Source organism: Papaver somniferum, chromosome 4 (genome assembly GCF_003573695.1).
Source record: "Papaver somniferum cultivar HN1 chromosome 4, ASM357369v1, whole genome shotgun sequence".
Classification (NCBI taxonomy): domain Eukaryota; kingdom Viridiplantae; phylum Streptophyta; class Magnoliopsida; order Ranunculales; family Papaveraceae; genus Papaver; species Papaver somniferum.
Window position 1 is genome coordinate 23,617,511 of NC_039361.1, and position 13,048 is coordinate 23,630,558.

Below are 13,048 nucleotides of genomic sequence, written 5' to 3' on the forward strand. Positions count from 1 at the left end.
CCCCCCCCCCCTTACCATGCAGTAGAGAACATGTAATCGAGCTTCTGAATCAATAAGTCGCAAAAAAGGAAATCAATCTATCCCCGACAGTGGTAGACATCAACAAAATGGATAGAAACACCGCCAAGTACTGCCACTACCATCAGAGGTTAGGTCATCCAACAGTGGAGTGTTTTGCCATAAGGGGAATCTTCGAACGCAAGCTGGAGAACTCGAGATAGCAAAGAAAACAGTTGAATACGACCCACTCCCCCATCACTAAGTCACCAATGGGTATGAAGCAAGAAACGAGGCACGACCGCGCTCCACTACCCGCGGTCAAGATAGGCCAATAACAGAAAGCAACAACCTACGAGAAAAGGAAAGTTGCACCTCCTATGTCCTTTGTAAACAACAATATATGATAAATGTAAGTATTGCAAAAGAAATAACGTATGAGTAGAACGATCTATAAGAGACTACGGGAGTGCCAAAGGTACCCGGTCGGCCAGTGAATATACAAAAGGCTACGAGAGTGCCAAAGGCACCAGGTAGGCTGACAAATTTACAAAAGACTAAGGGGGTGCCAAAGGCGCCAGGTCGGATGACAAATTTACAAAACGCCACGGGAGTGCCAAAGGTACCCGGTCGACCAACGAATATACAAAATGCTACGGAGTGCCAAAGGCGCCTGGTCGGCTGACGAAATTACAAAAGGATACGACAGTGCCAAAGGTACCCGGTCGGCTGACAAATTTACAGAAGGATATGGGAATGCCAAAGGCGACTGGTTGGATGACAAATTTACAAAAGGCTACGAGAGTGCCAAAGGTATCCGGTCGGCCAAAAATATACAAGAGGCTACGAGAGTGCCAAAGGCGCCTGAGCGGTTTTCAAAAACAGCAAAGGTAGATATGCGCGTTTAATCGCATGCCCCATTCCAGCGTAAGGGTGGAGTAGGCGCGTTTAACCAACACGCACCCTACCCAACCTCTGCAAAAAGAAAAGAGGGCGTAGGCGCGTTTAATTAACGCTCTATCCCATCCCACCCAACCTATGCAAAAAAGAAAGGAGGGCGTATGCGCGTTTAATTAACGCTCTATCCCATCCCACCCAACCTATGCAAAAAAGAAAGGAGGGAGTAGGCGCGTTTAACCAATGACATATCCCATCCCACCTAACGCCCTATCCCGTCCCACCCAACCCCTGCAAAAAAGAAAGGAGGGAGTAGGCGTTTTAAATCAATGCACTATCTATCCCACCCAACCTCTACAAAAAATAAAGGAGGAAGTAGCTGCATTTAACCAACGCCCTATCCCGTCCCACCCTTTGCAAAAAATAAAGGAGGGAGTAGGCGCGTTTATCCAACGTCCTATCCCATCCAACCCCATCCATCTGCAAAAAAGAAAGGAGAGAGCAGGCGCGTTTAACCAACGATCTATCCCATCCCACTCAACCTCTGCAAAAAAAGGAGGGAGTAGGCGCGTTTAACGAACGCCCTATCTGTCCCACCTAACCTCCGCAAAAAAGGAGGGATTAGGCGCGTTTAAGCAACGACCTATCCCATCCCACCCCACCCATCTACCAAAAACAAGGAAGACTAGGCGTGTTTAGCCTCGTCCTACCTCAATTCCCAATAAAAATAAAAAGGGGGAAGAAGGGAGCAGGCACGTTTAATCGAACATACACCCCATCTTCACCAAAGCACAATAAAACACCGGATTAAGAATGATAAACTTGGAATTAAACAAATAAACACAATACATCAAATAGAAACATCCTGCAAACTAAAACATCCACAAATAACAACACAAGCAAATTTTCCAAAGGAAATAAAGGCCGCGTAATAATTGACGAAAAATAGAATAAAAAGGAGGAAGTGCATCAAGCAGATTGGAACACAGACCACTCTTGTTGCTTTTTCTCGAGTTCCAAACGAACCTCCTCCTCCGCGGTCTCTGACCGTATCACCTCATCACTCGCCGCCCCCACATTAGCAATAATCTAGTTTAGCATTGTCTTCCTAGCAGCAGTCGTCTTTGAACGCTTCGCCATCTCCTTCTCCAACTGAGAAATTTGTTCTGGGAGATGCATACGAGGGTCATTACGATCCATCACTTTTTTCAGCAACTCGTCTAACCACCCCACCGGAAAGTTGAGGTTAGCCGCCGAACAAATGGTAGTTTCCAAATCATGCATCATCTTCGTATAAATAGGACCGTTATTCACCCGCGTAAGCTGGTCGGCGACCTTAATGAGATTTTTAGTCATATAACAAAAAGTCTGCATGTCCAGGAGATCTGCCTTCACCATGTGACCACCGTCGCGCTCCACAATGTCCCTATACGCGACAGCAAAAACAGATGACACTCAAAAGCCATGAACCAACGTATGGGTGGAAGTATCGACACCAGCCGCAGCGGCACTCAACACCTTGGGGAAACAAAACTTTACATCCTCAGGGGTCGACAGCGCGTTAGGGGCGTTGGGACGGTTCTCTGTGCGACCAGGCAATGCAGAATAATTTCCGTCCGTACGGGCGCACTTTGCAGACCCATCAATACCGGGAAGTACGCGCCGCACGCCATCCGCGCTAGAACTATCAGGTCTGGTAGTCTCTTTGTGATTATTGCCCATGTTCTACAACCAAAGAAAGACGAGCACTAATAAGTACGCGGAAATGCAACAACAAAAAACGAATAAATAAGGAAGAAACTAACCTCAGGAGTAGATGAATCCAGCGGAAGATCAAAAGGTTTAGAACGATATGCAGAAGATCCAGAAGATGATTCAGAGTCACTTGCAGGACCTGGAAAATGAAAAGTGAGCAACATTGCAAAGAAACGCTCAGATTTATACAAAAAAAGAAGAGAGAAGAAAAAGAGAGTGAGAAAAACAAATACACGTATTAAATAGGGGAATGCGTAAGTTACCTTTAGGGTCATCCACTGGTGGTGCCACGTGGGTCGAAGACCCACCAAAAACTGACCGATTCGACCCAGAGGGACTCGTTGAATACAACACGTCACTAGGAGACGCTGGAGCTTCACCCCTGAAACGAATAGTTTCAGCCAGTAGGGGATTGACTGATGATATATGAAGGCGTGGGGTCACCCAGCCATCTCATTCAGACAATTTGACTCCAAGGTCTCGTACTATATCCACGAATGAAGGAGTTGGAATACCACCGGCGCCTCGGGGAGGTTGGGACGCACTTCTCTGCGATCCTGTATAGGATGAAGAGGCGATATATCAACAGAATAACATGGTTGGGAAACAAACGATTTAATCGCTTCCCGTTTAGCCTTCTTGACAAGGATCTTCTTAGACCAATCACTCTCAGGCAAGTTCAGATACTCCTCCATCAAGTAAGAAGGCGCTTTCCACTACAGGGGACTGGGTGGGGGAGCCTCCTGAGAACATAGTACTCACTGTTTTCTAAAAAAAAAAAAAAGAGGAGAGAAAGAAGAAGAAGATAAAAACGTAGGACAGACGATAAATACATGCGCCACCGGAAGACTAGTAGTAGACCTAGGCACGTGCAACTTAGAAGGTTTATGATCATAAAAGGGCTTCGATCCTTTCTTCCGCCTTATGGGCGCGTGACCCTCAGGGGGATCTCAGGAAGTCACTAAGGGTCCAGAGGTCGACCTTTGATGCCCGAGCTAAGACGATTCTTTGCTGTTATAACATCATCGAGCTTAATCCTACCAGATGCGTACAATGTACGGAGATCCTCATAAGATAAATCACGGGGAGGACATGAATCGCGTAGGAGGAAATTTAGAGCTCGGCGACGCGTAAGAAGTTGATACTCATTTACCCGCTCGGTAAGCGCTAGACGGCGCTCAAGAATAGGTTATTGAAAGTAAAATCTAGTTCCCGGTGACTCGGTCACTCAGGCGCGTCGTCCCCTTGAAAACAAAACGATCAAAACTAGCAACAATATCTGTAATTTCGGAACCACTCCAAGGAGGAAACATAGGACGAGCCCCTTGATCAAAACCAACTTGTCGAGATACGCGGTCAGGATTATAAGACATGGCGATAAACTTTCCAGCGTGAAAACCAGGAAGATAACCAGGCAACGCCGTCATCACCGAGTCAAAATCTGAATCTATCGAGAACTGCTTCGAATTCTATTATGTTCCCTCAAAGGGCGAAGTAAAACCAAAATATGCAGGACCAGAACGACCGTCATGATGAGAAAACGACGTGAAGATTTGGCTACGTCCATATATTGAGCTATATCGCCCTTGGGAACTTTCCCCTTACCGTTCCAAAGAGCCATCCGCGAATAGCCATAGGAAACGACAACCTTCTTAACCATACAGTTGTGTTGTTCCATGTCTTCCTCGCGCTGAACTGCTAAAAAAATATGAGGATCAGGGGCATACTAAGCGAGATTCTCCCAAAACCATGCTCTCATGAAAGAGGCCGGAATGTAGGTCTCAACCTTATGGGTTGCATTGACTATGTGAACATCATGATAAAACAGGTCCAGATGACGGTATAAACCGCCTAAAAACACCGGCGCAAGAGGGAAAGAGACGCCACGAGATAAAAATATTGTCATCGGCACATGCTCTCTCTTGATTGTATCCTGAGGACTATACTCGAACACGTTGTGGCAAAGCTAAAACAAGATGTAAGCAGCCAGTTCGACATGAGGGTTTCTTTATTTCCCTCGGGGGGGAGGACCTTTTCCCCAACTAACTGCGGAGCTCAATACTTGATCCAGAAAGGAAAAGAGGCGCGTCGGTTGCATTTGGTAACAAATTTAGAACCTGCTGAGCAGCAGGAGTAGGCGAGCCATGGATCGCTTTGTAAGCACAAGTGGAACTGGCGAGTAAGGGTTCTCCTATTGGGCGCGTGGAAGAGTATTTTTTCTCCTTAAACATTTTGGATTTTCCTTTAGCAGCGGAAGACGATTCCCCCTTCTTACTAGCTCCTGTATTCTTCCATTCATTTCCCCCTTTGTCGGCAATTGATCTCGCCTCACCTGCTCATTTCGAGAATCATCCTTGCAGTCCAATAGATAGGCCCGCAGTCTCCTATCCTCATCATATAGAGCTTGAAAAACGGCTGCTTCGTCATACGTGTGACTACCATGAATAGGCAGTCATATAAGAGAAACTACATCCTCCAGGACCATAGTAGCCTCTCCCCATGCGAAGAATACGGTATGAACGGGAGACGCCCAATGGCAAAAGAGCTTCATCATATCACGCTTACACCTCGCCACTTCTCGCTTCAGGAACGAGTTGATGGCTTCCTCTATACTCGCCTTAGGAAAAATTGTTACATGATCCGGGTTAGAACGGATATAAGACGTCATATGTGGCTATATGGGGGGCGTGGCAGACGAAGAGCGAATTTCGATAGCAGGAAGATCATAGTCACCGCGATGGATAGCCATACGCGACACCTTCTTGAATGAGAAAGCATCCAGGGTATCTGCCTCAGGGCGCATGAGCCATCCAGGAGCGGGTGGATAAGGCAATACATAAGGCTTCAGGAGGCGCGGGACGAGGACGTCATCCAAAGGAGGGACGCGCTTACCATCACGGAGACTCATCAGGTTCAGCGCTAAATCGTATATGACCTGCCGTTTTCTGGAGGAGGTATTTGGATTTCCTCCTGGTTAGTGCCGTCAATTGTTTCAGAACCAGCGCTCATTATCCCCTCAGACTCCTTGGATTCCTCCTCAGACGAACTACTACTGGTAGAACTTCTAGACATGGCGCGTGTATGGTGTGTTTAGAATGAAGTAACAAGAAAATGCAAGGGTAGAGTAAAGAAAAGAGGAGCAGGCCGGTGGGTCTATATATAGGAGATCCTGGGACTCGAATGTGGCGGTTATAAAGTGGGGGGAAACTGACAGAACTGAAAAGGTTCCGCACGACGCGGAAGATCAGCCGCCACCAAGGATCATGGAGCCAGCAAACAAACAAAAAAGGTTTATTTTATTATTATTATTATTATTCCTAATTTCCAAGAGGGGCGCACCTGAAAAGATCAGTTGACTATTGGTTCATTTGACAATTGACCCAACAGTCAGGGGACTAATGTTGATACATGAAAATTAATACCCCTTAGCGGAGCTAGAATGCACCAAAGGGGAGACAAACCCAACACAATACATGAGGACTAAATCCCAAGTCTACTAAGAAAGTATCAATAAGACAAAAGGGACAAGGAGGGGATTAATGGAGAATGAGAAGGTTATATTAGAAAAGGGATGACGTTAGTGGTAATTAAGGAGGTTTAGGACATGTGGCATGATGTCATAAAAAGAGGGGCTTTTGGGAAAGTCTATATATGGAAGGACAAGGTACAATATAAAGCAAGTTCTCCCTCTCACTATTCTTGGAAAGTGGTGTCATTAGGTGTGACTAGGACGGGTAGAATCAAAACAATATTCACCCCTCAACACCAGGAAAACTTCATCTTTTCGTTGTTTCTGGTGGATCCGTCTATTCGGAGAGAAAAGTACCCTGATTAGGCGAAATCTCTTACGACCGCTCGTTTAAAGACTTCTGTGGGATCAAGAAGCTCTACGAGTACCGTTGGTGGGAAACTAGATAATTACAGTGTTATTAGTTTTTGATTGATTTGATTGACTAACGATTGTTGAGACTTTGGTTGCGCCTAGGTTTTCTTATGTTTGAGAATCTTCTCTTCTGATATAAGATTCACTCAAACTGGATCGAAGTATCGACAGGATCTTTATACTGTTTGTAGTTCTAAAGAAATATTGTGATAACCCATGATTCCATTGTCAACAGACTCCATTCTATGCGTGATTGATCACAAGAGATTCAAGTGGTGTTGTGCAGGTTTTTATTGAAGATCGTAGAAGATTTGAAGAAGAATAAGATTTATTATTTGGTTTCTCATATCTTTGTGTTGCAAAAACCTTGATCGGATGGGATCCAACTAGAATCAGATTCATTTGATTAATTAGTTGCGTGAGATCGATAATGCCTAATAGTTCTCTTGAGATCTATTTTGATTGTTACAAATCCCGATCTTATTACTTCGGTAATAGATACTGGATTGATCTAACCAGTTAAAGGGGTTTATTAGCTTAATTAAACGGAAGAGCCATTGCATATGATTTAATAATTCTTGAACAAAGAATCAATAGAGTTGTTACCAAACATATTTGTTGTTCCTTTACTGTTTGGAATACGATCCAAAGGAATTGTTCCAGTGCGTGCACTCATCGAAGTCGGAAGCGCAGAGATACTGAGGAAACTGAGTGAACTAGGGGTAGTTGCTTGGTCTCAACTATACGAAGTTGGTTTAGATTTTGTATATAAGCTTAATTCTGAGAGTATTCAATTCTAGACTTGGTCCCGGGGTTTTTCTGCATTTGCAGTTTCCTCGTTAACAAAATCTTGCTTTGCTATCTACTTTTATCTTTCCACATTATAATTATTTTATAATTAAAGTAAATTGCACTTGTACGTTAACAGGGCGCTTGATATTGATCCTATTGGTTTCGGTTATTACCGTACCTTTTTATCAAGTGATCACTTTGTTGTTGTATTGTCTCGATTTCATATCCATAGACAATCACACAATGTGTATTGGATTTCTTCACTTGAGTTTGATATTTATTTATGAGTTAGGCCAGTTCGCACTAACCCTATTCCAAGTTGCTCCAAGAGGTTTATACACATTGGGTCTTGTATAGGTTGTGATCAAAATAAAAGATTGTGGTGTATTTGGGTACTCTCGTCTTTTAAGTCTTCTCCTAAACCACGCACAGTGGTCGTTCAAAGGCTGCTTCAGTCACAGGGATGAAGGTTTAGGGCTGGTCTTAGGGAGGGAAGCAGATGAAGAGAGAGAGATCAGAGAATTCTAGGGTTTGAAGAAGAATTGCTCTGAGAATTTATGAGAAAGTTGTCCTGTTAGCTTGGAGAAATAGAGGACCTATTTATTGCTAAATTCTCTAATCTCAGTGTTAGACCACTACTCGGTCAAACTCGCAAGCGTTGCTATCTCAAGCTTGTTTGTCAAGTTTAGTTGTCAAAATTATAAGTCTTGATTTCAAGTCTACTTATAGCTATGTCTCGGACTAGGATAGAATGTGTAGTTGAGCTTTAGACCACGACGTTCATCGATTGAAGACGAAGATTTACTAAGGAGGGATTGGAGGAACTTCAAGAACAAAAAGTATGTGGATACTTGAACTCATCTATCACACAAAAGTCTATGTCTTTCTATCTCCTATTTGAGACAAAGTCGTATAGCTATATAGTATTCATATTATACACATTTGATATTTCGAGCTGAGTTTAACTCGCTTACATATTTCTCGAAATATTTGTTGGTAAGATTTTGATTTAACGAAGTTCATCTTTGATCCTTGACGAAAGTCAAAAGATGATCATGTGAAAATCGCCTGGTAATATCTTATATGATTTGTGTGAGACAGTCATTTGATGTAGACTCGAAATGTTTCGTATTGATCATTCGATCACTTGAAAATTTCTTTGAATCTTATAGTTTGTGTAAGACAGTTATTCCCGTCTTCTAAGAATGTTTCAATGATTTAAATGAGAGTTTAGAACGATTAACCAATGATTGGACATAGAACAATATGCGTACTTGTATGCTAACTGTTGCAAATGTATTCCAAGTCGGGAATATAGTATGCATACCCGTATGTGTACTGGTAAAGTCAGTTGAAGTTCGGGAACTATAGTATGCGTACCCGTTTGCATACTAACTTCAACTGAGTTCGGTTGTGTACAACAATATGCGTACTCATTTGCATACTGGCGAACACAGACCAAGTCTGACAACTTAGGTATGCGTACCCTTTTTCATACTTGAGTGGTTAAGTTCTAAAATCGGCTAAGTCATGAACAAATACATTTATATGATAAGGAATGCAATATTTTGCAAACCGTGGCTTTAATGTTCATGAATTGATTCGAGTGAACCAAAACCGATTTTGCTTCAATTGTATCGTGTATACTTCTATGAGAATATAAACAATTGCAACTCTATGAATAACATAGCTAGTTTCATTTGACTCATTTGAACTAGATGTGTTAAGATGAACAAGGTTTATATGAAAGTGTTCATACGGCTAACTTTGGTTAACTATTGTTGAGCCAACCTAGTGCACACATTTAGGTACGGTCACCCATATCTAAAGGAAGGTACATTTCATTTGTGTGTAACAAGGTAAGACCATCTAACGGTGAAGAGATATTTCTTTGGTTTCAAGAAAACTTAGCTTGGCTCTTAGATAAGGTTTCATCTAACGGTGAATATTGATTGCTTTGTTTCAAAGCTATCAAACCCCGATTTGTAGACTATATAAGGGAGAACTCTAGCAACTGGGAAACTTAATCCCCACACATCCTGTGTGATACTAGTTGCGACTAGAGTCGATTCTCCTTTAACCTAGGTTTTTCCTAAAACCCTCATAGGTTAACGACTTGAAGACTTCATTGGGATTATGAATCCAAACCCAACTATTTTCTCTGTAGTTGCGTGTTCTGATCTTACTTTGTTTTATCGTATTAAGTACTATCTTCTCTAAGATTTGCTCGAGATTTATCTCCGATAGGTAAGATTAAAAAGTAGTCACAAACATCTTCGTCTCATCGTTTGTGATTCCACAATAACTTGTTCTATTACCATATAGTTAAGTTATTGTGAGGTGATTAATATTCCTAGGCTTTTCTTCGGGAATATAAGTCTGGTATATCAATTGGTTACTGTGCACCTTGATTTATTAAAAGACGGAACAAAACTTCATAGGTATTTCTGTGGGAGACAGATTTATCTATCTATATAGACTTTTCTGTGTGAGACAGATTCGTTTATTAAGTCTTCGACTTTGGGTCGTAACAACTCTTTGTTGTGGGTGAGATCATCTAAGGGAATCAAGTGCGTAGAATCTGGTGCGGTCCTGGAGACGTAAGGAAAGCGAATGTACCTTAATCAGTGTGGGATTGGTTATGGCTCAACTACATTCCAGTCCGAAGTTAACTTGTAGTCGGCCTGTAGAGGCTTAATACAATGTGGTGTTCAAAGCTGGACTAGGTACATGGGTTTTTCTGCATTTGCGGTTTCCTCGTTAACAAAATTTTTGATGTCTGTGTTATTTCTTTTCCGCATATATTTTATATAATTGAAATATAACAGGTTGTGCGTAAGTTCAATCAGTTTGTGAATCCGACCTTTGGGTTGTTGATTGACACTTGGATATTGGTTTTTGATACCATCCAACTTGTTTCTTATATTAATCAAGCTCACAAATTTCTATCTGTTTGATTTGCTGATTATATTAAGAAACTGAGATACAACTCTCGGATATGCTTTTCTAAAGATTGAGTCTGACTGTCTAGTTTACTCTCTTGAAAGTATATATGAGTTTGTCCATATACATTTATAAATGAAATATTGGATGTGGTTATTGTACCCCCCGCTTTTTCAATTGGTATCGGAGCAGGTAAACACGTTAAGACCTCATAAGTCTGTGTTTGTAGCAATCTGACTCTATGGACAATTTTCTTATCTCTGATAAACGCATCACCGGAAACAAAAGTTTTGTTTCCATGGCGTCTATTAAAGAGAAAGATTTGTCAATCTTGAATATAGATGAACATTGTGTTCCAACAAAACAGACTAGCATTACTAATTATTACCTTGATTACCTTACCGACGAGTATGACTCTGAGTTGAAAGGGAAGCAGCCAAAGAAAGTGCAGTGATTCTAAAACTTGTTAGAATCCAGGCCGATGAAATCAATCCGATGAAATACAAAGTCAATGTGCTTATTTGTATGATAAATAATCGTGACTCTCAATTAAAGGTCCTTCGAGAGGAAGCGCCTTAGTTTGTTCTTCAGGAACCTTGATCGAGGCGAAACTCAAAGAGGATGCCGTGGAAATTGAAAATCTTTTAAGTAAACTCTATACTCAAGGATGTTACGATGAGTCCGCTATACCAATCGCTTCTAACCCAACTATGAGTTCAGTTCCAGAAGCTAAATCGCAATCCCTTCCTATTGGCAAAGATGTGCTTGTTTCTTCCTCTAATCAAGGAATCTCCACATCACACGGAAGGAAGAAATATCCTAACGATGGTGTTAAGCGTGTTCACTCTAATCACTCAGGTGATCATAAACTGTGTCTATTTTGTGATTCAAAAGGACATGTTGAACGAAAGAGCAAATCTAGGTTGAATGACAATTCTATTGTTAGACTTCAACACACCTTAGATTCAATTCTCAAAGGTGTAACTGACATTCTTATGCCTAAACCGATGGGTTTTAGTACTCATCCTGTGAATCCTTCCAGGAAAGTCAGTTCGATTTGTTCCTCAAATGTTCAAGCTTGTCACCGTAATCTTAACACAAATCTTCCAAGAAGAGTTCAAGGATCTTCTTCGAAAAAAAGGGAGATGTTGTTGTTCTTGATGTGAATAAGGTGCCAGAAGAAGGAAGCAAAAATGGAGGCATATAAGACAACCTAAATTTGATAATATAAAAAGAGCTCATCAACAGGCTGTCAAATTCCTCTGGTCAATACCCTTCAGGTAAGAATCCATACTATGCATCTTATATTGATGATAGTAAGTTTTTTGATAACTTTTCACAACAAAAAAGTTTTCCTAAAAAAATTAGGAAAAAGAGGTTTAAATGTGAACAACATTCATTCGATGAGCGCAAAGCTCATACTTATGCTAATTAATCACAAGGTTAAAATCTCACTCACAAAAAATCCTGATTGAGTGAGATATGATCAGGTATACTTATTGGAAAAAATTTTCTCTGGTTGACGAGTTATTTTCTTATCGTCCTTAGCTGGATTATCGTTTGCAGACATTTTTGCATAAGTATCTGTATTTGATTTTGTCCTTGTTAATTCTAAAATTCTTATGATTTTTAATTTAATACTACTCTTATGCTCTAAATTTTTTCTCTGGCGGGAATATAAAATTTATGGAGCTAAGAATTGTGAAAATATTCACTTAGCTAAACTTTGCTTTGCAAAAAGTTTTCTTGGTTTGCCCTTCCTTTTGTTTTAGGTTCAGGGTTGTTTTCGTACGGGTACCCATGTTACATGTCACGAACCGACTATAGATACCCTGAAACTTCCATGGAACCGTTTATATACCTTTCCTATTGAGTTGAGTTATCTCACTCTAGGTTTCTCTTATCAAGAATGTCTTCTCCTCCTTGTTCTTGGGATTTGCCAGAAGATTTTGTTGATAATTCAATATATTTCGGTTTCGATGAGAAGAAGAAAATAACCATTGTTGAAGCTGACAAACTCAATTATGGTGTATCATGCTATTATGCATATACTCATCAAGATGTTGAAAAGGTTGAGATGATCTCTGCTGAAGTGGTTCATGATTTTCTGAAATATTTTGAGAATGCAAAGCTGCAGCTCGTTGATACTATGAAAGATCTTAGTGTGTTACGAACTAAGTTGGAAAAGGTTAACTCTGACCTTTTTCTCATGAAGATATAGGTTAAGGATCTCCTTAATGAAGATATCTTCTCTGAAGATGCAACTGATGCAGCTAGTCTCAAGTTAAATATTCTTAATTAATACCGGTGAATGTTCCAAAAGTGTTCTTTAGTTTTTACTTATGATACTCTTCTTTGGTATTAGGATTTATTTATTTATTTCTAGGAAACTTCTTATGAGAATTTATTCTTATGTTTTTTAAGAAGGATAACTAGGCTTTGGAATAACAACTATTGTGATTACACATAGTTATTTCCAACAATTTTCATCTTGCAATAGATTTATTTATTTAAATTTTAAGATATTTGGAAGATGATTTTTGCAGTATTAATCTTTATTGGTTTCATATATTGCAAAACTTGGTGTGGGATATGTGTATTTACGCTCGTGAAATATGATTATCCCATGTATGCTCAAAAGTTAAGTCTATTATATGTCTTTATCCAAATATTGATAAAAGATAGAATGAACTTTTGTATATTCCGCAGTATTTGTCTTTCCCTGATCCACTTCTATGTGAAAGTACTGTGTGGCTCCGTAAGTTTTCTTATGTGAGCATT